This window comes from Anas platyrhynchos, chromosome 4 (assembly GCF_047663525.1).
Source record: "Anas platyrhynchos isolate ZD024472 breed Pekin duck chromosome 4, IASCAAS_PekinDuck_T2T, whole genome shotgun sequence".
Lineage (NCBI taxonomy): Eukaryota > Metazoa > Chordata > Aves > Anseriformes > Anatidae > Anas > Anas platyrhynchos.
In genome coordinates this window covers 34,927,862-34,948,486 of record NC_092590.1, presented here as the reverse complement: position 1 = coordinate 34,948,486, position 20,625 = coordinate 34,927,862, and the positions used below count along the sequence as shown (strand labels likewise).

The following is a 20,625-nucleotide window of genomic DNA, read 5'->3' as shown; positions in this document are numbered from 1 at the left end:
TAAGCAAAAAGCCATCTGCCTTCTATATACTTAATATTTGCTCTCACTTTCATTTACCTAAGGTGTGTTTTTTTTCAGTTGTATCATTTCCTATTTTTAGCATCTAAACCTTACCTTCACTTAGATGGCTTCGTACAATCTCTGCTTTATTCTCACATATATCAAGATGTAAGTAAAGATAACCTGCATTTGTCACTTCTAATGACACTGTGAAGATTCTTAAAATACTGACCATATTTAATCTGAGTTCAAAAGCTACGTTAGCAAGGCTGGGGAAATTAGCTCCTAAGACTACCTTCTCAGACCCCTAAGCAGAACTGGCTATTGTTGCATAAACAAACTGTGTTTCAATTCCTTATGGTGTGATCAGGGTATATTAGAAGTCAAACATTCAGCTGCTAAAGCAGGAAGACTTATGCATCCACTCCGCTCTGTTTATTTATTTATTTATTTATTTATTTATTTATTTATTTATTTATTTTTAAAGGGCAAAAACAACAGAACTAATAGGTGATTAGAGATTATAACTCCCTCCTCCTGTGTTTGAGAATCTGGTTCTTGGAAGTTGGGCCTTTTGGGCATGATGACAGTAAGTCAAACAGGATTTAATCCCTTCCAAGTAAAACAGCTCCTCTCTGTTGGAGAGTAAGTAGGAGGAAGTTACTTGTGATGTATTATCTGCGGCAGTTCAGAAATCGAGCGAGGAAAACACTTTGTCAGTAAGGTCAATAAATGGCACCTGTGCTATGTCTGAACACACATTAATTTAAAAAGATGTGTGTGGGGCGGCTCAATTTTCAGAAGTTAAGCCAGTTTGTAACTGACTAACTGAAAACTTGAACAATTGTGGGCATAAAAAAGCAAAAGAGAAAAATCATCTGCATTCTTTGCTACCTTCACAGCACGAGCAATTGGAGCATCTCCCCTGCCACCACGTATCCCCAGCTAACTCTGCAGCACAAAATATTTGCCAAAATCTCAGATGTTAGGAAGGTCAATCTGGCTACCATGCACACCGTAAACATTGCTGCTGTTCGAGCTTTCTACAGATGGCCACTGGAAGATGTAGGAATTATGATACAGCAGTTCTTGAAAGAGGTTGGGGAAAAAATATGAAAAAAACGAATGGTAATCTTATATTACCTTACATTAACTGAGTGATGAAACTGTTTGGGTGCCGTGTTTCAGAATCTGCTGTATACAAAGCCAATATCAGACCTAAAATTCTCCTTGTCTGCTACACTACTTTCTGTAGTCAGAATTTCAACTAGAAGCCATTACCAATATATTTAATAATGAAACAAGCTTTAAATATTGACACTGTTTTCCTTTTTTTTTTTTTTTTAAGGGATATACATAAGTAATTTTTTTTTCTAGCATAATCTTCTCACTTCTTTTAATTCTATGAGGAAATAAACAATGCTTTAATAGCATGCTGTGTAATGTAAAAAGAGGCACTATTTTGTAGAAGTGTGCATAGCACATCAGAGTTCAACCAACTACTCTCTCTAGTCTTTTAAAACTAAGAACATACTATGCATATTTCTGTACACAGGTAAATATTCAATAGTGTGTGTTCTTACTAATAATCTTAGTCCTGTTCTAGACCCAGAGAGCAATTAATGTCTTGATTTTACCTACAGCTACTGGTTACCAAGCCATCAGGTAGCAGAGCCAGTCCAAAAGTGTCCCATACAATAGGTGCATTCCCATCTAACTTGTTAAGAAAACTGGAAATTAAATTTATCAATAGATAAATCTTGGTGCTTTTCTAGGCCAGAATCAAAGCAAAAGTATTATTTTTTTTTCGAGTTTACATTAACTCTTCTAGTTTACTTCATATATTTTTTAAACTTTATTTGTATATGTATTTTTTAGGGGTAAGGCTAAATTTGAATTTCCTCCTCACACGTATTTAAAATAGGCTTCGAAGAAGTAAGCCAAACTTTGCTTCAACTCAGGCAGGTTTCTACTGATGCAGCAGCAGATCTCCAACTGTTATTTCATTTGCTAGAGAAAAAAGGAAGTTTGCTAACTACTAAGAGGAGGGAAAACAAAAAGATCACTTGTTCTGAAAGTGGATTATATCAATCTTGTTACTACTTTAAAGAGCAAATACCACTGCATGGTCTTTCTAAAACTATGATTTACATTCTTTAAAATGTTCCTCTCATTATATAAATGATTTCCGAATGTCTTAAAACCAAGGAGGAAAATATATATGCACTTTTCTTTTTTTAACTTGCTTGGAGTCTCAGATAAGATAAAGCCAAACAGAACTATCATCTTCCCTAAATATAATTGCTCCTTAATAATAATTGTTTTTCCATTTATTTAATGTGGGCATCTCATCCCTCCACTGCAGATCAAAACAAGAATTAGCAAGTAATCAGGGTACAGTTTAGAAAATCCAAATCAAAAGCACACTTGTGAGGGAAAGGATATGGGTTACTTAACATCCTCTTCAAATCAACTTTCTCACTGCGGTATGGGGAAGCCTCTTTCTTGCCAGCAGTACACCAACCACGGATGCAGGATTCATGAAACCTGGTATCAGGTGTATTGTTAACAAATCTTTCGGATGTAAACAAGACTCAGTATATTCATCTGCAAACCCAGTCAAACCATCCACAGATAATTTTAATGACTGATTATGGATACTGCCTTGTTTTATAACCCAGCAGTTTCAAATGACTTAAAATATTTAGAATACTTAGAAATATTTTAAAGTTGAAGCCAATGGCCTGAACATCCAGACCAGTATTCATATTTTCCAGCACAGAAGAAGCCAAGATGCTTATGAACTGCAGAAGGGGGTGATTAGTAACAGCGTTCCAGCACGTATGCGGTACCTTCCTTTTTAGTTTCTGGAATACGAATTGCTGAGCTGTTTGGTACCCCTGAGTATCAGACACGGTCTCTTCAGCCAGGCTGTCGCCTATGGATGTGCCATCTTTGGAGAAGGGCTCCACAGCTGCTTTACAGGAACTCTTCAAACACAGCCCAGGCACAGCCAGAGGAAGTCGGCTGCAGTATACGGGATCCTGAGTTCGCAGACCTGGCTGATGGGCCAGCACGTCTGGGGTGGTCAAATGTACTGCCAGGTACAACCAAACAGCCTGTGCACAAAGTACCTGGAAGGCAGATTTTGGCATAAAACTGTAGGGTTATGGCAATTCTTGCATGGGTTTGTCTATCAGAAAGCTGCAGGAACTCAATTTGTGTTACAGAACCAAAATATATTTCAAAGAACCTATTTTTACTCCTGTGCTGTTTCTGAACGTGCTTTTTCCTTTTTTTTTTTTTTCTTTTTTTTCTTTACCTTGTTTTTTATTACTGTTATTGCTAATTTTAATGCAGCAGAAAAGAGGAGAAAACAATAGTTCCAAAATTACACGGAAAGGATATAGTAGGTATTTTCAGTGATTCTTTCTTCATTTATAGCTGCAAATATTTTCTGCCTGCAGACCCCACAGATGTTGTTGGACACATTTCTGGTTGGTATGCCACTAATCTTGGAAAAATGCCAAGATCAGGTTTACAGAGAGAAAAAAAAAGCTAAACAACAACAAAATCTGCTTGATTTCAAGAAATTGAGACATAAGAGCATAAGAGTACTGTGTTAAGATAGTCTCCTTATTTAGAAAGGGAAAATAGACTGTAAGAACTATATGAGAAAAACTATACAAGAAGAAACTATAAAAAGGAAAGAACGTGTCTTTCACAGACTTTGGGGAAGAAGCTTGTCTTTCCATGGCCATTAAGGAAATTTTGTAGTCTCTTGTACATAGGGACCAGCCTGTTCAAAATCCCAGATCAGATACTGGCATATTTCACTGGCTACTACTTCATGAAGTCTAATCTTCTAACGATAAGATCAACAAGGGAGTTCAACAGTTTGTCTGTAGCACAAAAGCTGCTCCCCTTACAGGAAAGTGAGATTAGTTTATTGCAAGAGTATTTGGTAGACCTTTTTCTCATGAGCCCAGGTGCATAAGAGATTCCTCCTCCTTTCCTCAAACTGCAGGTTTGTTTATTTTATTTTATTTTATTTTATTTTATTTTATTTTATTTTATTTTATTTTATTTTATTTTATTTTATTTTATTTTATTTTATTTTATTTTATTTTATTTTATTTCAGCAACAAACACCCTCATACTTGAAGCATCAGTATGCTTGAATGCTTGATAAGCAATGTTGAAAGTAGGTGAAGGTAAAGACCACTTTTAAAGCCACAAATACTAGATGTTGCTACAGGAAGGTCAAGCCAAAACATTTTCTTAGTAAGCAAGTTTGCTGAGAGTCTTATCATACACATCAATTAAGTATATTTAATTGTTTTGCAGAAGCAACAAGACCAGCCAAATCTCAACATAGTGTAGGATGCCATTCAAAGAAATGCCAAGTTTCTTCAGCTGAAAACGACAATGACCTCCTGAATAAAATCTTTGCTAAATTGAGAAGGATATTTTTAACGACCCTCCTCCCCACCCACCCCACTCCCCTCAAATAATAGTCACAGTCTGCAAAAATGCTCTCATCTATTCCCATTTATCTGAGATTTTATGTGTCATTGCAGTCTAAAACAGGGCTACTCATAAAAGCAGATCTTCTCAATGAACATTAAAAAGGACTTGTCTTTCCTGCTGTAGTAGGACACAAGGTAAGAACCTTTAAAACAGACCTGGCAAATGTTGCAGTTGCATTTTTCAAATATGTGGGGGAATTTAAAATAGGTGGGGGAAGCTAGGTGGTTACACAAATTACCTCAGTGGAACAAAGCCTGCAGCATTGGTAACACGAGGCTGTTACCTCTCTGCTGGGAAAATGTTCCAACAGAACTATGTGCTTTTGGGTGAATCAACTGTACAACGTATGGGCAATAAATCTGGCACTTAAAAGAACAGGTGATTTATGTATGTGCAGAAAGTATCTCCAATACTTCCAAGAAGTGTGGGTCTTCGAGCAGATGCATTGTGTAGTCCATCTCCATGCTCTTGAGGAATGCCTGGAATTTCTGGTCAGGCAGCACCTCAAACAGAGCCCCGCACGGTAGCTCTGACAGGGCTGCTGCAAGGCAGGCAGAAAGGCTTGACAAACACACACACACAAATATCAAATTCTACCCAGACAAAAAATTTTGCTGGATCAAGAGGTTGGATCTAGAACCATCTGCACATATAGTATTGTCTTGGAAAATAGTCAAAATAAAAAGAGGAGATGCCCCGGCAACATTATTGCCTGGTAGAATGGGAAAGCACAATTATCAGGAAGAACTATAATGTGTTTCTGATATGAGTGTGCTGAACTATTTTTATCCTGTATGTTTTCTTTTTATGTCTCATCTTTTCCAGGTATGTAAATGAAGGACTGAGGATTTACTCAGCAGTTAAATTAAGGTGTTCAGTCAGTGAACGCAGTGGCTGTGTGAACTTTCAGGTTTTTCCCCTCCTCTCTTCACACCACAGACACAAATTGTAAACTGACTAAATATCAAACCTCAGACCAATTAAGTGACAATAAAATTCAAGGAGTAAGACAACCTGCATACAATGTAAAAAAGGATTTAATATATTCAGATAGGTGGTGAGAAGACCAGTTTAGAGCCATCGCAATAAAAATAAAATAATAATAAAAATCTATCCAAGAGGAATTCATAACAGATGCCAATCCCAATTTTACCTGAAGATGCTTACCCAAAGAATAAATTAAATCCAAACATGGTAAGCATCATGGCTGAATAGCCCACAACTCCGATTGCATAACTCAGTTTATAGATTAGGATGAACCCTGTGTAGAGCAACCTATGGATAAGAGAAAGGAAATACAGTTTACTAAGACCTTGTGTGTGTAGCAGAGTGGCACAAAACGCCAAGTGTTATATTGAATACGTGACTCATACTGAAGTGTTTGTGTAAATCCACTGCAGTTTTAAACTTCTATATTTCTCTCTTAGCTAAATGTGAATAAAAATGTATAATAGAGAAAAAAAGTTTTGGGGAAAGAAAAAATGAACTAAAAAGCAAACAAACAAAAACCAGAAACTATTTGTTTTGCTTCAGTTTTCACAAGAAATGGTAACGGTGAACAGATTGATAATGTAATTAAAACTAACAGCCAGGAGCTGTGAAGGAGGGAGACATAAGCCAGAACAGGTGAAAAATAGTAGAGTTAAGCTAGATACAACTCCAGAAGACTGAAGAAAGAAGAATAGACCTTTCTTTAGGGAGTCAGATGAAGTTTTAAGAAATAAATTCAGACTATTTGATGTGCATTCCTCTCCAGGCTCAATAAGACCTGAGATGACTGCTGTTGGTAAAAGACTGCAGAATGAAAAAAACATGATGGGATGGAATTAATTTGAACTCTTCTTTAATATATATTCATTTGCATGGCCTGTTTGATAAGCACTAGGTTAGGAGAACTTATTCATGCTCCAGTTGTAAGAAGCCTTCAAATTCAACTGCTAATGGCCCCATTTGTTATCTGTGAAGACTTGGTGCAGGGGAATTCTAATTTGATCTTCTCCATCTACTGGTTTTCTTCAACTAACAAAACTGAGATAAAATTATATAAATAAATAAATACAAATACCTCTCCCCCCCCCCCAAAAAAAAAAAAAAAAGATAAATAGAGCACAAAAACCTACACAAAGACAAACCACCAAAAAGGAACAGGCCGTAGAGTTTTTCCTGACAGAGGCCTGTGGTTTGCTCTGAAAATGATGTAACTGGTAAGAACTGAGAACTCCCCACGTGGGCAGAAATCTCCACCAGCAAAACCCGAGGAACAACCCCCATCTGCAGCGGTGTGACAAGCTGTGGGCAAAACTGAGACAGTTGTTTCAAAGTAATGACATCCTACAGCTCTGTTTTGCATGATTAGGTTTGACTAAAAGATTGCCAAATGGCAAAACTTACACGAAAATGTGATTCGCACAGCATCTGACACAATAGGGCCTTTGGCTCTAGAACAACAATGTTAGTCTGTCTTGCACCCCATAAATAATTAGTAATCCCAGTCTAGCAAACGATTATAACACTGAGATACAACTTGCCAGACCCACACATTCTGCCCTCAAAAGCCAAAGTGTCTTTTGGACACAACCAATGCTACTGAAACAACCATCAAAGTTTATTTTCTAACTCAAGTTACATATGGTGGTAACTGCAGGGCTAAAGCTTTGGGAGCAACTTCTAAAAGCAGTGCAGACAGTTTGGCCTCTGAGCCTGGGAGATGCTCTTATGTGCTGTCAGAGAAAGGCATGCTCAGCTGCATTAATTTGGGATGCAGCTCAACTACGTGACCACACTACTGATTTTTTATTTTTTTTTTTAATCTAGGTGATATCAAACTTAATAAAGCATATTTGCTCAAATTGCCTGCCATGAGGAAATATTCTAATTATTTTTCATAAGCAGGATTTGAAACCTCCTAAATAGTTAAAAGCCCCATAAATGTCAGTTTTCCCCATGACTTTTGCCCAAGCTTGATGATGAGAAAGATAAAACAAGAATGTGTTTGTAGCATTAGCTCCTGCATTTTAGCATTTTAAATAAAAATAAAATATCTGAGGGGTGATAGTTTTAAATGTCGTTTGGTGTGGGGCAGTGGGATTTTTTTTTTTTAAAGCAAACAAAAAGCATGATCTATCTAGATCATGATTTCTATGTTATTTCTGTGGAAGATAAATCTCATTTCTTAACCTGAAAAGTAGCATGCTGAAGGAATGTGTGTTTCTCCTTGTGAAACCTAAAAGAATTTTGCCAGATTCTTTTTTTTTTTTTTTTTTTTTTAATCCTATGGAAAATAAGTAACTCCCCCCAACAAGATCCTCCCCCAAGCCATAAAGCTTGCAACTATTGAGCAGACTGGTATTCCGCAATGTAAGCTTAAATAAATGAACAGAAACACCTGCAGAAGATGACTGCATAGCATCACTGGCCCCCACTTCTTGACCCTGCAGCACTGGTGTTACAGGACCATATTCCGCTGCTTGTGTCCAGAAAAATGTCTGAACTCTTTATGTGTCACGCAGCCCTCCTGGCCTGCCACTGGCCACCAGTCCCTACAGCTGACCTGAGCTCTCCTGGCCTGCACCAAGGCCACCAAAGGCTCCCTGTTGCCCACCTGCCTTGCCACTGTCCAGCACAATCCATCTCTGGTGTGCTTTCATACTGTGGTTTGGGTTCTTTTCCCTGCGGGCTGGCAGTGGAGCCTGAATTTCAGTGGCAGAGCCAAAACAGAATGGACATGCATCTTCTGTAAATCTGCTACTTTCTAATACAAATCTATAACAGAGCATTATTACAGCGTCACCTCCAAAAAGGAGCCCTCGTTACTGTAAAGATGGTGTCACAACCTCAGGTGACGCTAGAAGCAGATCACTTGGTATGTATTATTTGCAATTCGTAACTGTTTCAAAATTTCTTATTGAATTTTATCTTCGTCATGTTGTTAATTTTAATACTGTTATCCTTCACTTGAAATGCAGCAATATTTTGTCATGTAGATGAGGACAAAGATGTGGATCTAGTCCTACAGATGAAAACCCCAAGTATTGATTTATTGTTAATACTTGAAGGTCACCATCTGGACAATTCCATAAAATAATACATATGCATTGCTGCTAAATGGAAGCTTTAACATCTGGATCATATTATTCCAAATTTTCCTCATCCACCCATCATAGCAAGAGGAATTTCCTGACAAATCAGATTGCTGCCCAAAGGTAAAATGTTTTTCTCATTACCGTACTTTAAATGAGCTCAAAAAGACCTAGAAGTGAAGTCAGCATCAGCGTCATAGACAACTTTCCCATTTTCTAATTATGCAGATTAAACAGGTCACACAAGCACCAACTGCAAAATGTCCATCTGTACTCTGCCTCCCTCGCAACATACCCCCACCCTGAGCAAGGAAGGACGCGTATCACAAGCAAACTCAGCAGAAGAGCACTACCCTACTGTCCTTCCCATCCTATAGCACATGGGGAAAACTGCATGCATAAAGAAAATAACTGTGTAATAATTAGATTTATTGTGACAGACTGACCTCACCAGAACTCGTTAACTTGGCAACACAAGCTAACTGGCTTTCTAAAAATCTAGTTTCTTTTGATGTAGACATATTCAAATACTCAAAAACATATGCATGAGAGAAGTAATAAATCAGATGCTTGGGTTTTCCTTAGGTTTAAATTAATATGCTTATACTTGATAGCACACTCGAAATTGCCAGAGACTTCCATATCAAGCAAATCACACAACCTTGTTTTCAAGTTTAGCCTCGTTGCTTAGGCATAGAAATCAATGCTGTCAGAAGTACGCTGCTTCTTTTTGGATCTGTGTTCCAAGTAAGCTCTCACGACATGATCGCCACACGATAGAAGATGTATAATCAGTAAAATGGGCAATCACCTACAGGACCAGAAGTATGTCTTTTTTTGTGTTTGAAACTGTTCTGAGACCATGACAAATCTGCCTTTCTACCTCAGATATTTTAAGATTTCTGTTATGCCAGGGGAGAACAATTTTGTTCGCATATATCACATTTATTTAATTTTAATCAATGGACAGCTTCCAGCAGCATGCAAATTGCATTATAAGAATCAGCTGAGTACCTGATAGTCAAAATTTTCCTTTGGGAAAAGACGGAGTCAGAACACTAATAAGCCTTTTCCTTCCTTCCCCATTTGATATGTTAGACTCCTGCCCTTATGCTGAGCAAAATGGATAGGAGAAGCTAGGATAGGGTAGGAACGGTTTTCCAAGGATTGTAATTCTCTGAGTAGCATTTGTGGTTGCCACCCCATGTCCCAGAGCACATAATACAGCTGCAAGCACATAATTGCCTCCACCTCAGCGTATTATAGGAACGCAAAATTTGTGAGCGAAATGGGGAAATTGGGGAAATGAAAGTGTTATCTCAGCACAGATGCAAATTATTGAAAATCGTGTTTTTACAATGTGAATTAGCAGACTGCAGGCTCCATAGTTATTTTCAAAAATCTCAAACAACAATGATGAAATTCTGAAAAATAATAGAGGAATGATGATTTAACTTGTTTCCCCATCTTAGGGAAGTTAACCCCAAAATGTCACCTATCCTTTAGAAGGAAAAAAAAAGGGGGGGGGGGCACAGTTGTCAGAGTGGTCCACAAACATTTTATTCCAGGCCAAGTCTTACTAGCAAAAGCTCTTGCTTATTTCCCTCCCCCTGCTTTGTGCTAGGATTACACCCATGTTACTTTATACCTAGCCATCTGGTGAGGGGCAATCTCTTCCCTCTTGCCAAAATTATCCACAGCTGAGCCTTGGTTGCTTTGCTGCAACTTTTTGCTCTTGCCTCTTTGAAATAGGAGCCTTCCCCAGCATGCCTTTTTTCATCAGGAGACATTTTACATTCTCGATAAGCCTGGATAAGGCTCTTTTGGAAGCTACAGGCTGTTGCTGTTTCTCTTGCATCTAGTAAGTAGTTGCTGCTTTTTATTTTTTTTGTTCTTTTTGAGCAAGCTAATGAATGCCCTTTCCTTTTAGGGCTGTTTTTATGCTCCCCTTGGCCTTCATTTCCTTTTTCCTTTAAAAAGAAACCAAACTTTTATTTTTTTCATGTTTTCAAAGCACTTTGAAGGGGAGGGAGGGAGTCAATCACTGCAATCCCTTGCTTTATTTCTACTACTACCAAGACTGTGCAATTCTGTCTGAGCTCTATGTCTGTGAACAGCATGGGTATCTGGAGCAGGGACCAAGCACCCATCCGTAACTCAAAGAATTTGTCAGAAAGGTTTGCTAGCTGTTGTTGCCTTTCAAGCCTTGATGTGGAATGGAAGGCTGGCTGCTCGTTTTGTTGATGTCCTTGGGCAGCAAATCAAAATGAAAGCACTTTTTTTGCTCAGAGAAAAGGAGTCTTATTTTACCACCAACAACACTCCCAATCAAAAATAACATGTTTTATGTCTTTTTGTCCAATTTCCCTTCTTTTTTGCTCCTAAAGATGCAAGCATGTTGTTACAAACACAGGAAAATGTTTGGTTATGCTGTGCATAACCCGTGTGTGAACTATATAAGCATAAACTGAGTGGCCAAAAGCTGGATGGCAAGTAAGAGAAGCTCATAAGCAAGCAAAAGTCGAGGGCTGTTTTCTCTTTAGCAAGCATGTGGTTGTTTTTCAAATTTTAACTAATTTAAATGTTTCCCACCAAATCAAACAAAAATGATATGCACATGAACGTAAGCATAATAACTGCCACCTGGAGGAACTGTGCTGCAGAAATCTAGACCTGCCTGTACTTAGCGAGGCAGTAGATTTTTGTTATTGTTGTTTATTTTAATGTCAAATGGACAATTTCCTGTCTGCATTAACCAAGTTGTTTAAATACTAAATGTGACCACCTTTCCAGCTTCCCCTCCTAAGTCAGATGGTTTCATTATCAGTAACTATATTTTCATGTAACAGTGCGTACTATTTCTTTTTGCACCTACCTTGACTTTGTATCTTAATGTTTGTTCTATTCTTCAAAATACAGTAGATAAGACTTTAACAGTAACAGCACTGGTAAAAATCCATAATTTTAACACTGCTGACTAACATGCTTTTAGAGAAAGCAAACTAATGTAATGAGATCGATGGTGTGTTCAAAAATGACACACAAATATCCAGATATAAAACATGAGGGCAGCTATAACTGAACACATTAGCCTGCAAGTTGCTTAGGTGAAAAACACTCTTTGGGTAACTTAAGTGGTGTAAATTCAATGAACTGTCTACTGGCAGAGACATGATCAGCAGCATTCTCTTACAAAATAAATTCATAGATAGATGGGTAAGGTAGTAGACGTGAGAATATATTAGTTTCACAACATAGCGTGAAGCAGAACTGCCAAAATTCAGTCCAAAATTAACTTCAGCTTCTGGTGCCACTATTTTTTACTGCAAGAGGCTCTGCTTCACTTCCTCTTTTACTGAAGGAGGCCTCACTGCTGTCACACTTAAATCTCAAGTCCCAATGTGTTTCTGTTGCAGATGTTCAGCTTTGTTTATTTTAAAACTCACTGCAAAAACACAAAAACCATCACAAGTCTTACTGAAGCTTTGCAACACTTGTGGTTGTTCTGGAGCATTCCTAAATTAGATTAACTGCACTTAAAAGTATAGTTTTTTATTTTTATTTTCTCCTGTAAGAGTTATGTCACTTTTTAGTTCTGACTGCTCCTGTGAGGTAGTGGTTGGGAATGAAGCTTCAGTTGCTGAAGAGTAAGTTAGGCAAGTAATAGGACAGGCAAGCACAGGCTGCTGATGTTTTTGTAGGATGCTGGTGTATCCTGCTTAGACTCCCACTGGCAGCCAGAGACCTTCCTGGCTGCTCATCACTGCATGCACATCTAGACTGCAGTCGTGTTGTGGCACTGACGTGGTGCCAGTCTCATGGAAGACCATGACATGGACTGTCTGCGTGACTGCAGTCACTTTGGTATTCTGCTCCTTATTCTAGATGCCTGCTAAAATCAATAAGGCAAAAGGAAGGAAAGAAGCAGATGAGAAGCTCTAAACTCATTTGTCTGAGATGCTAGCATGAACATAAAATGGTTGAATGACACAGCAAAGCTGGTCTAGAAGAGAAACTAAAGAGCACATCAAAGTGAAGTCATATTGCACGTGCTTGTACTGTATGTGCTCAGGGTTAGGAGTGTGTGTGCCCCTGTAAAGGCAGAGTTAGTGACATGAACCTAAAATGAGTAACATTTCACCCCTGTTCCTAACTTTGTGAAGTGCAGCTGAAGAGTCTGTTTCACAACTTCTCTGCTAGAATTTTATGCCACTGTGAAACTCCACTAACCGTAAAACTGTCATATACCAGGCTGTTTTTATATCCCTTCCTCAAGCTGTTTCTGTAAATTGTATCAAGGCTTCATTCTTCTGTGTTTAACAGACCTGTCAGAAGTATGTGGGTTTGAACCTCCCAATCTTAAAAATCCTGCAGCGTCTGAGAAGCAATTGCCAGGGCATCAAGAACTGATTGAGACAGTTATCGATGTCACTGCAACTGAAGCTCTTAACAGGAAAAAAGAAATATCAACCTACAGATGGCTTAGGGTGCTCATCAGTTTATGAAGGGGGAAATGCTGAGAAACTGCTTGCGTGCTTAAAATTCTGCCTGTCTCAAATATCTGTGCATTCCCCATTTATGCAGTAGTTTTATTCTTTTAATGCTTACTTAAAACCCACATTGCTTTCCAAGGATTGGCCCTTTCTGAGGTGTCTAACTTGTTCCAGCTATTGATTAGGGAGCTCGGGGTGGAAATCATGTCACTCTGGCTTTCTCAGGTTTGCATAGAAATTGTGGCAGGGAAAGGAAGTGAGCTGAAGCATCATAAGCCCCAGTTTTAGCACCTCAACCACGAGACTAACTTTCTAATTTATGTTATGTGTATGAATAACTTGGTGACTAGGGGCCTCAGATTCTCACGGTAAAACTTCTGTGGCATTACTATCAGCTAGATAAGGGTAGTGACTTTGTTTTTCTACCTGGTCCATTATTAGACAGCTGTTTGAAAACTGAAAGCTTTTTCTTTAAAAGCTGTAACCTCCTGAAGACTGACCATAGCATCAGTATGCACATACAGACAGTAAAATACAAGTTGTTTTTGACAACTGTATAGAAGCTATTCTCCACCTGACTGGGAATCATGGCTTACTGCTTCCCATAGAGGCTCAGTTGTTTTGCTAGATGCAGACCCTTAAGAGTAAGTCATGCCTCCAAACTGAGGAAAAAATAGATGCCATAAAGCAATGCAGCTGCAAAACAGCTGTCTTTCTGACAAGCTAATTGCATTGTACAATTGACAGTGTCTTTGCTTCCACTGAACAAGTAAAATCTGGGCCACAACCAAGGTTGCAACGAGAACAAGAACTATCTCCCTATGCATTGATTTGTGGCCATGGTACTTTGCATGCATCTTCTGATGTTGCAAACGGAAAAGAAAATATGCATGCTACTATTTAAAAAGTAATCATAATTTTAAAAAGTTTAAATTGTTTTGAAAGGCTTTGTATGAGGGATAGTGTAGGAAATGTGTTCTTATGCATGAAGAGGTAAGGTAACAAGCTAGATGAGAACAGTTGGTCTCTGTAACTGAAGCAGTTATGCTGAAAAGGAAATATAGATTGATTTTATGTCCACCCATTAATTTAATGGGCAAGAGCTGTCTCTTGTCTTTTTTTTTTTTCCTGTTAACTCAGAATATGAATATAGCCAGAAAACAAAACAAAACAAAAAAAAACAACAACCAACCAACCAAAAAAAACAAACAACAAAACAACAACATAGTTCCTATGAAGTTTAAGATGACATTTTATAATTTCAGATCTGAAATGTTCCAGCCCAAGCTAAATGCAAACTCAGAAGAGGGCTTAAACCCCTGTGTTTCAGCTTCCTTCCCTGTAAAGTGAGAATTGTAACTGGTATTTATCTTCCTTCTAGGGTTAATGAGAGTTTCCCTGAAGCCATAAAGAAGGAGGGGACTGCCTTAGAGCTACAAATCAACCTCTTTCATAACTAAAGCTGAGTGAGGCTGCATCCCTGAGCCTTGCATCCCTATAGCGAGGATACTGATCTCCATCTGAGCTTGACTCAAATCCACCTGGACGTTAGTTTTCCTCTGACCTGGGGCTTTCTAGGCCTCCTTTCCAGGACTCAACAGCACCTCCTGGCTTCTAGATCTATGCGTACACAGCGCTTGTGTGTGGTGGCTCTTACTCATTTATTTCTTTATTTTTAAGCCACACGCGCACAGCACGTCTCTGTAGCTCACAAAACAGAAGCACCACATCTTTGCCCAAGGGCTGCTCACGTTAAGCATCCCGAAGCAGCTCGTCCGTGCCCTGCACCCGGTCCTCCCTCCCTCCTTCTCTGCATCCCTCCCTCGGCCGCTCTTGGGGTGCCCCCTGACGGGCACGGCGCCGGGCACAGCCCTGCGAGCTCCGCACCGCTCCCGAGCCGGAGGGACGTGTGTCCTAAAGGGAAGGAATCAGGGGAAGGGGATATAATGTGCTCCCCCTGCTCCTTCACCCCCCCGAGCAGGCATTAAGACGGTGGTTAAGGCAGCGTTTCTTGATATGGGACCTGCAAGGGGATGAAGCGGTACGTTTGTTGTACCTACAGGGAAACGTTGCGCTGCGACGGCTATAAAGCTGTTCTGTATCATTCTGCTGAGGAACTGGTTAAACTGACAGAATGAGTAGTTCCCGTAAATTCTTTTCCAAAATAAAATTCTTTATTAACTATAATTCTGTGAACACAAAGGCTTCTGGTGTTGCTATAAATGTGCAATTCATCTAATAGAGCATTTGCAAGTGGTAACTAAATCACGTTATTTCCATTGTTCTTCTGTTGATAATAAATCATTTTCCTGAAAGACATTCAAAACAAATATTATAACTTCACGGTGAACAACAGCCAGATGGGTTTCCTCATTTTAACCCTCACCACCCCTTCTGTCCTGGCAGCTGCTGCGCTTGGATGCACAGGCCAGGGGTCTTCAAGTTCCCCCATCCCTCTCCCTGAAGCTGCTCTGAAACCTGCTGCTGTGCAGAGGGTGATGGTTACACTATTTCAGTTGCTGTAATGTAAGATGGGTACTGCTAGTTAATCTCTTCAGGGTGACAGACCGACGGGGATGAGGATGTGCTGCGTGGACCTACGTTTATTCCATAACTTCAGTCAAAAGGGACCTGGACAGTTACCTGGTCTGACCTCCAGTGCCAAATGCAGGGAGTGACACCAGGTTGCTCAGGGCCACGTACGGCTCAGTTAGGATTATCCCCATGGATGGAGACTTGACCGCCACCTCCAGGCCTACTGTGGCTGTTAATTCTCTTTCTTACCACATGGCCAAAATCACTGCAACAGAATTAGCAGGGGATATAAAATTTTTCCATTTATAAAAATGTTTGCTTTTCCTGGACAAATTGTCTGTTGTTGTTAATATAACTTCAAATATTGAGATGCCACTCTATGCCTTTTTTTTTTTTTTTTCTTTTTTTTTTCCTCCATGTACATCTTACCACTATGGGAAATGTGTATTTGCATGATGCTCTGAGTACTGTGGGATATGCTAAATATTTGCAGTCTGCCTTATATAAGTAAATGGCACTTTCCACTAGTCAGAGGAAGAGCCTGGGAATCCAACTCACCATTCACATGGAGATGAGAAAAGTAAAATTTCAGAACTACTTAAGTGCCAAAGGATGTAGCTGAACCTAGAAGAAACTTCAAGCATATCTAGATGCCTTGCTACTACTCTGCTTCCTCAGATCCTGCTCTTTCTGTAAGTTTTCTTACAGAAGAGGCAAGTGACTCCTCTCTCTTACCTTTGAAGGGCATGAGGATCACATTGAGGGAATAAAGCAGATTGGAGGGGAGCAAAAAAAGTCTTTGTTATACTTTTTGTAGAGTCAAGTAAAGGCTCTGACATTCTAGTCTTAATCAGCAGATACTGTGAAACTGGGACTTGTTGGTGGAGTTCATATGTATGCTAATGCACCTTTATAAATGTTGTGGACCATGTATCTGCAAACTCTGATCTCATTATAGGTGAATTAAACTTCAACGGTTACATCACATAGCTCAGACTAGAAATGAATTGCAATTTACACTGCATTATTTATTTGTTTACCAGTTAACAAGTAGCTGAGAGTCTGAAAAAGTATTCATATCTTGATAATCAAATCTGATTTCTGCTGTCACTCTGTAATAAAACTGGAGATATACTTAGGATGCTTCATATCTCACTTTTCCCAACATTGCTCACAGTAACACTTAGTAGTGAGCTGTGGTGCACTTAAGAGGAAGGATAGTGGGACTTAAAATTAGTTTTATTTATTTATTTCAAAGATGGCAGACCATTTGCCAGTATTTCATCATACTGTATTAGCATACTTCTTTCCAACTTCTTGAAGTGGAAGAACATCCACAAAATACCAGCACCCACACCATGGCCATGGCGGCGGCTGTGCCCTCAGCTATGGCTGTGATGGTTGCTGTGGCCCCTCAGCAGCCGTGCTGGTGAGTGGCCACTTTCTGGTGGCACAGCAGGGGCTGTGCAGAGCCCCAAGGTGGAGGCGCTGGGGGTTGGTCTTGGATGGCTGGCAAAGCTGCTGGTCAGCAGAGGCTGCTTCCCTGGCCAAGGTCTGGGCAGGACAAGGATTTGCCTCCTTCCTGCCCTCTCACCCAGGGAGTTGATGGCCCTGGAGACAAGGGGGCACCTTGCTCTGTCCACCCTCACCCTCGGCTGTGTGTGTGCAGCCTAGGCCACTGCTGTGGGTCATCTCCCATGAGATGACCTTTAAATATAAGGACATGTGTCTTTTATTGTCCTTCCTATCAGACCTCCCCAAGTGGCAAGCTGCATGAAGCCTTCCTGTGGCAGACTGAGCAGGGAATGGGAGCTGCTTAGGATAAATGCAGTGGGAGAGGGATAGATGCAATAAAGTATGTGTAGACATCTATTTTTCTCCCCTACACTTGCCCCACCAAAAGTCCAAGAACCAGAATTTTGGCAAGGTTTTTTAATAGCACCTAGGTTGGTACCTCCTCAGTGGCAGCTACCAGACCTTGGTGGTGGTCACAGCCATGGCTGGTGTGTGTTTGGCAGTGAGGACTGAAAAAGACTTCTCTCTCTCATCTAAACCTTGTTGTACCAGGTGTATTTTTAAAACACATTTTTTAAAGTTTATAATAAAGTCTTTGAGCTGTTGATGTAATTGTATAGCTGTTTGGTGGTACTAGATTATTTTCTGCGACAAGAGACTCCAAAATGGAGGTCATCTGTGGTCTCCTGGCCCTTCCTGAGTCTGGTATCAAGGATCCTATAGAGATGGATCCGTGCAAGTGCCGAAATGGCTGTGAAGTGTTGTTGTGTATCTCTGTGATTCTGTGTGATTCTTAGCCAGAAAATTACAGGGGGCTTGCACGTGGTCCTTCCATGTTTGTGTGATGGGGGAGGAGGCTTTTTAGGATGGCTATGTTGTATGGGGAGAGAAATATGAGTAGCTATTTTGTACGTGCAGTTGACATCAGCTTTGATTTGAAGGGAAGCAGCAGGCTGAGTCTGGTCATGGGACATCCCCTGAAGACACCCAACATTGGCCCAATTATGTATTTGTACAAAGCAGTTTTTGGGTTTGAGCTTTCAGCTGAGCATTGTTCTGGCATGGCAGCTTAGCAGATTGGTCCCTGATAGCTGGCTGCCACCCCAGCTGGAGGGTAGAGCATAACGAAAAAATTGTGTGTTTGTCTCCTTGTGTTGTGATATTGGATGGGCTAAGTGTCAATATACTGGTGACTCTGACCTTATGTAGTCACTTTACTCTGTTTAAAACTCATGTTTCAAGTGTGCCCTCATTGTTTTCACTTCATTCCTTCTTTAGGTTTTTGACCCCAGGGGCAAGTGCTGATTGATACCCAAACTAAATCCTGCTAGTAAGACTTGTGCAATATTTGCCACAAACTTCTCAGTACATTGCAGAGCTGTGCACCCCCTAGTATATAAAAGCTACAATAATAAAAGTAATATCAGCTGCTGGTGGGAGGGAAAAGCCTTATCTGGGAAAGGTGGTGGTATCTGATTTCCGTATAAGTATATATGTGTATATATATAATTTTTATATATGTAAATACAGTGAGTTATATATCGCAATAGTATGTAATTTCCTTGTATAGTTTCCATGCTGGCCATTTAACCCAGAATATGCATTGAAACCCTCACGGTCAACCTAAGTCACTAAAAATTGTTCCCTTATAATAGTAGTAGCTTTGCATTTCTAAGTGCTCTTTAAAATGCAACAGTGGCATCTCTTTTTGCAAAAGTTGGAAGCCTAGTCAGCATTTATCTCTGACAAAGCAGAAATATTCAAATGAAAATGTGTATATATTTTCATCCTACTTTTTCCCTTTCTTTGTTTTAACAAGTGGGGCTAAGCAGCCAGAAATAAGAGTAGGTAACAGAAGAATGTTTCTGCAGGAACTAATAGTGCCCGTGTTCGATATTCACATACTATTCCTTTATAACATTTATCAGCAAAGAGGCTCAGAGTGCTTGACAGGAATCTAATGAAAGCCAAGCAGCTGTGTAAGATAACATAAACTGAATCATAGCAATTTACGTGACATGTCCAATTAACATTTGGGGCCCTGACTTTCAATCTCAGTCTCCTGATGACCGGACAGCACTGTTGGTTGTTAGTTTTATCATACCATTCAACAGAACACAACGAACTCTTTAAATTTTATTCTTTGAGTTCCCCCCTAAAGACTGCTTTACTGGATTCGGCTGTGTTTTCATAAACTTGATATGCTTAAAAGACTTGCTTTGGCCTTAGAAAGAAACAACTCTTTCTGGCTGACTAGGCTGGATTCTGGGACTCCCGGGAACCAAAAAATAATGGATTTTTTTTTTTTTCTTTTAACTTTTGTGGGAATGTCAGAACTGTTGAAGCTCCAGAGCAGGTCTGTCAGATAACTTTGGCAAATTCTCAATGTGATAACTACAATACAATGCTGTACTGGAAAGGAAAAACCATTAGGAAAATAATAGTAACTAGCATACTTTTTTATATCTGATGATGCACGCAATTTACCAAGAAAGTAAAATAACATAAAAATATTGGAAACATTTATGATCAAAGAATAAAGCAAGATGGACATCAGCTGGTTTCACTAGAAGCTTGAATCACTGAAAATTGTTCCCCTATACAGGCAGTAAAATTTTGTATTTCTAAATACCCTGTAAAATGCAATGATGTGAACAATTCTTCAACTTCTTGCAGAAGTTGAAAGGCTATTGCTTTTAATTGTCATTTGCACTGAATGAAATTAAAAGTGCAAATTTCTATGCACTGAAATATGCATGCACATGCTGTGCTCTGTAGAGTGTCTATTTTATGTCCAGCCTCTGGATACTGTCATATAAAAGAGGAAAATTTTTATTTTGTGAAGGAGGTGCTCTTAAAAATCAGCAAAGCACAGCAGACAAGGGAGAAGTAGTAAGTTAATCTGCTGTAAAGCGAGATATGAAAATGTGTTTCTCCTCATATCTGCAAAAGTTAGTGCAGTAAACATCTTTACTTCAAATAATGGAAATTCAAGAGCTGATCCCCTACTTCTCTTAGTGATGTGACTCATTTATGAAAAGGAAATTTCAACAGTAACATTACATTTTTTCTTAGTCTCTTAATTTTTTAGCAATTAGCTTTCTCTTTTTCATTTTTTTTTCTCAAAAAAAAAAAAAGTTTAAAAATATGCATTTTACAAAATGAAAGCAGGGAGACCTTTGTAATCCCAGGACTCCAGAATCTGGGGACCAATAAAAAGTTTTGAAAGACTTGCATTGGAATTGTTGTAAAGGCAACACATGGAACTGTCACAGCAGTGATACACAGCAGTGGTATCTAGCATTGGTTCTACTGTGGAAGTGGGAAATAATTATTACAGAGAAAACAGCATTACTTTTTCCTCTGGTGGTGTTTATCTTGTCTAAGGTATCGCTGCTTCAGAGGATAGAACAGAGTGGGAAGGCTCTAGGAAAGCTGATGGGCACCATGTCTGGTGAGAGCAGAGTGCCATA

General features: G+C 39.4%; 1 long non-coding RNA gene across 1 annotated transcript in view; it reads left to right on the top strand.

The window, feature by feature from the left end:
- The first annotated feature begins 10,235 nt into the window (after positions 1-10,235).
- The window catches only part of LOC106017547 (uncharacterized), a 122,521-nt gene continuing 112,131 nt past the window's right edge, over positions 10,236-20,625 (top strand). The window contains exon 1 of the long non-coding RNA XR_011809057.1: positions 10,236-10,470. This is a non-coding gene — a long non-coding RNA (uncharacterized lncRNA). The remainder of the gene's footprint in view (positions 10,471-20,625) is intronic.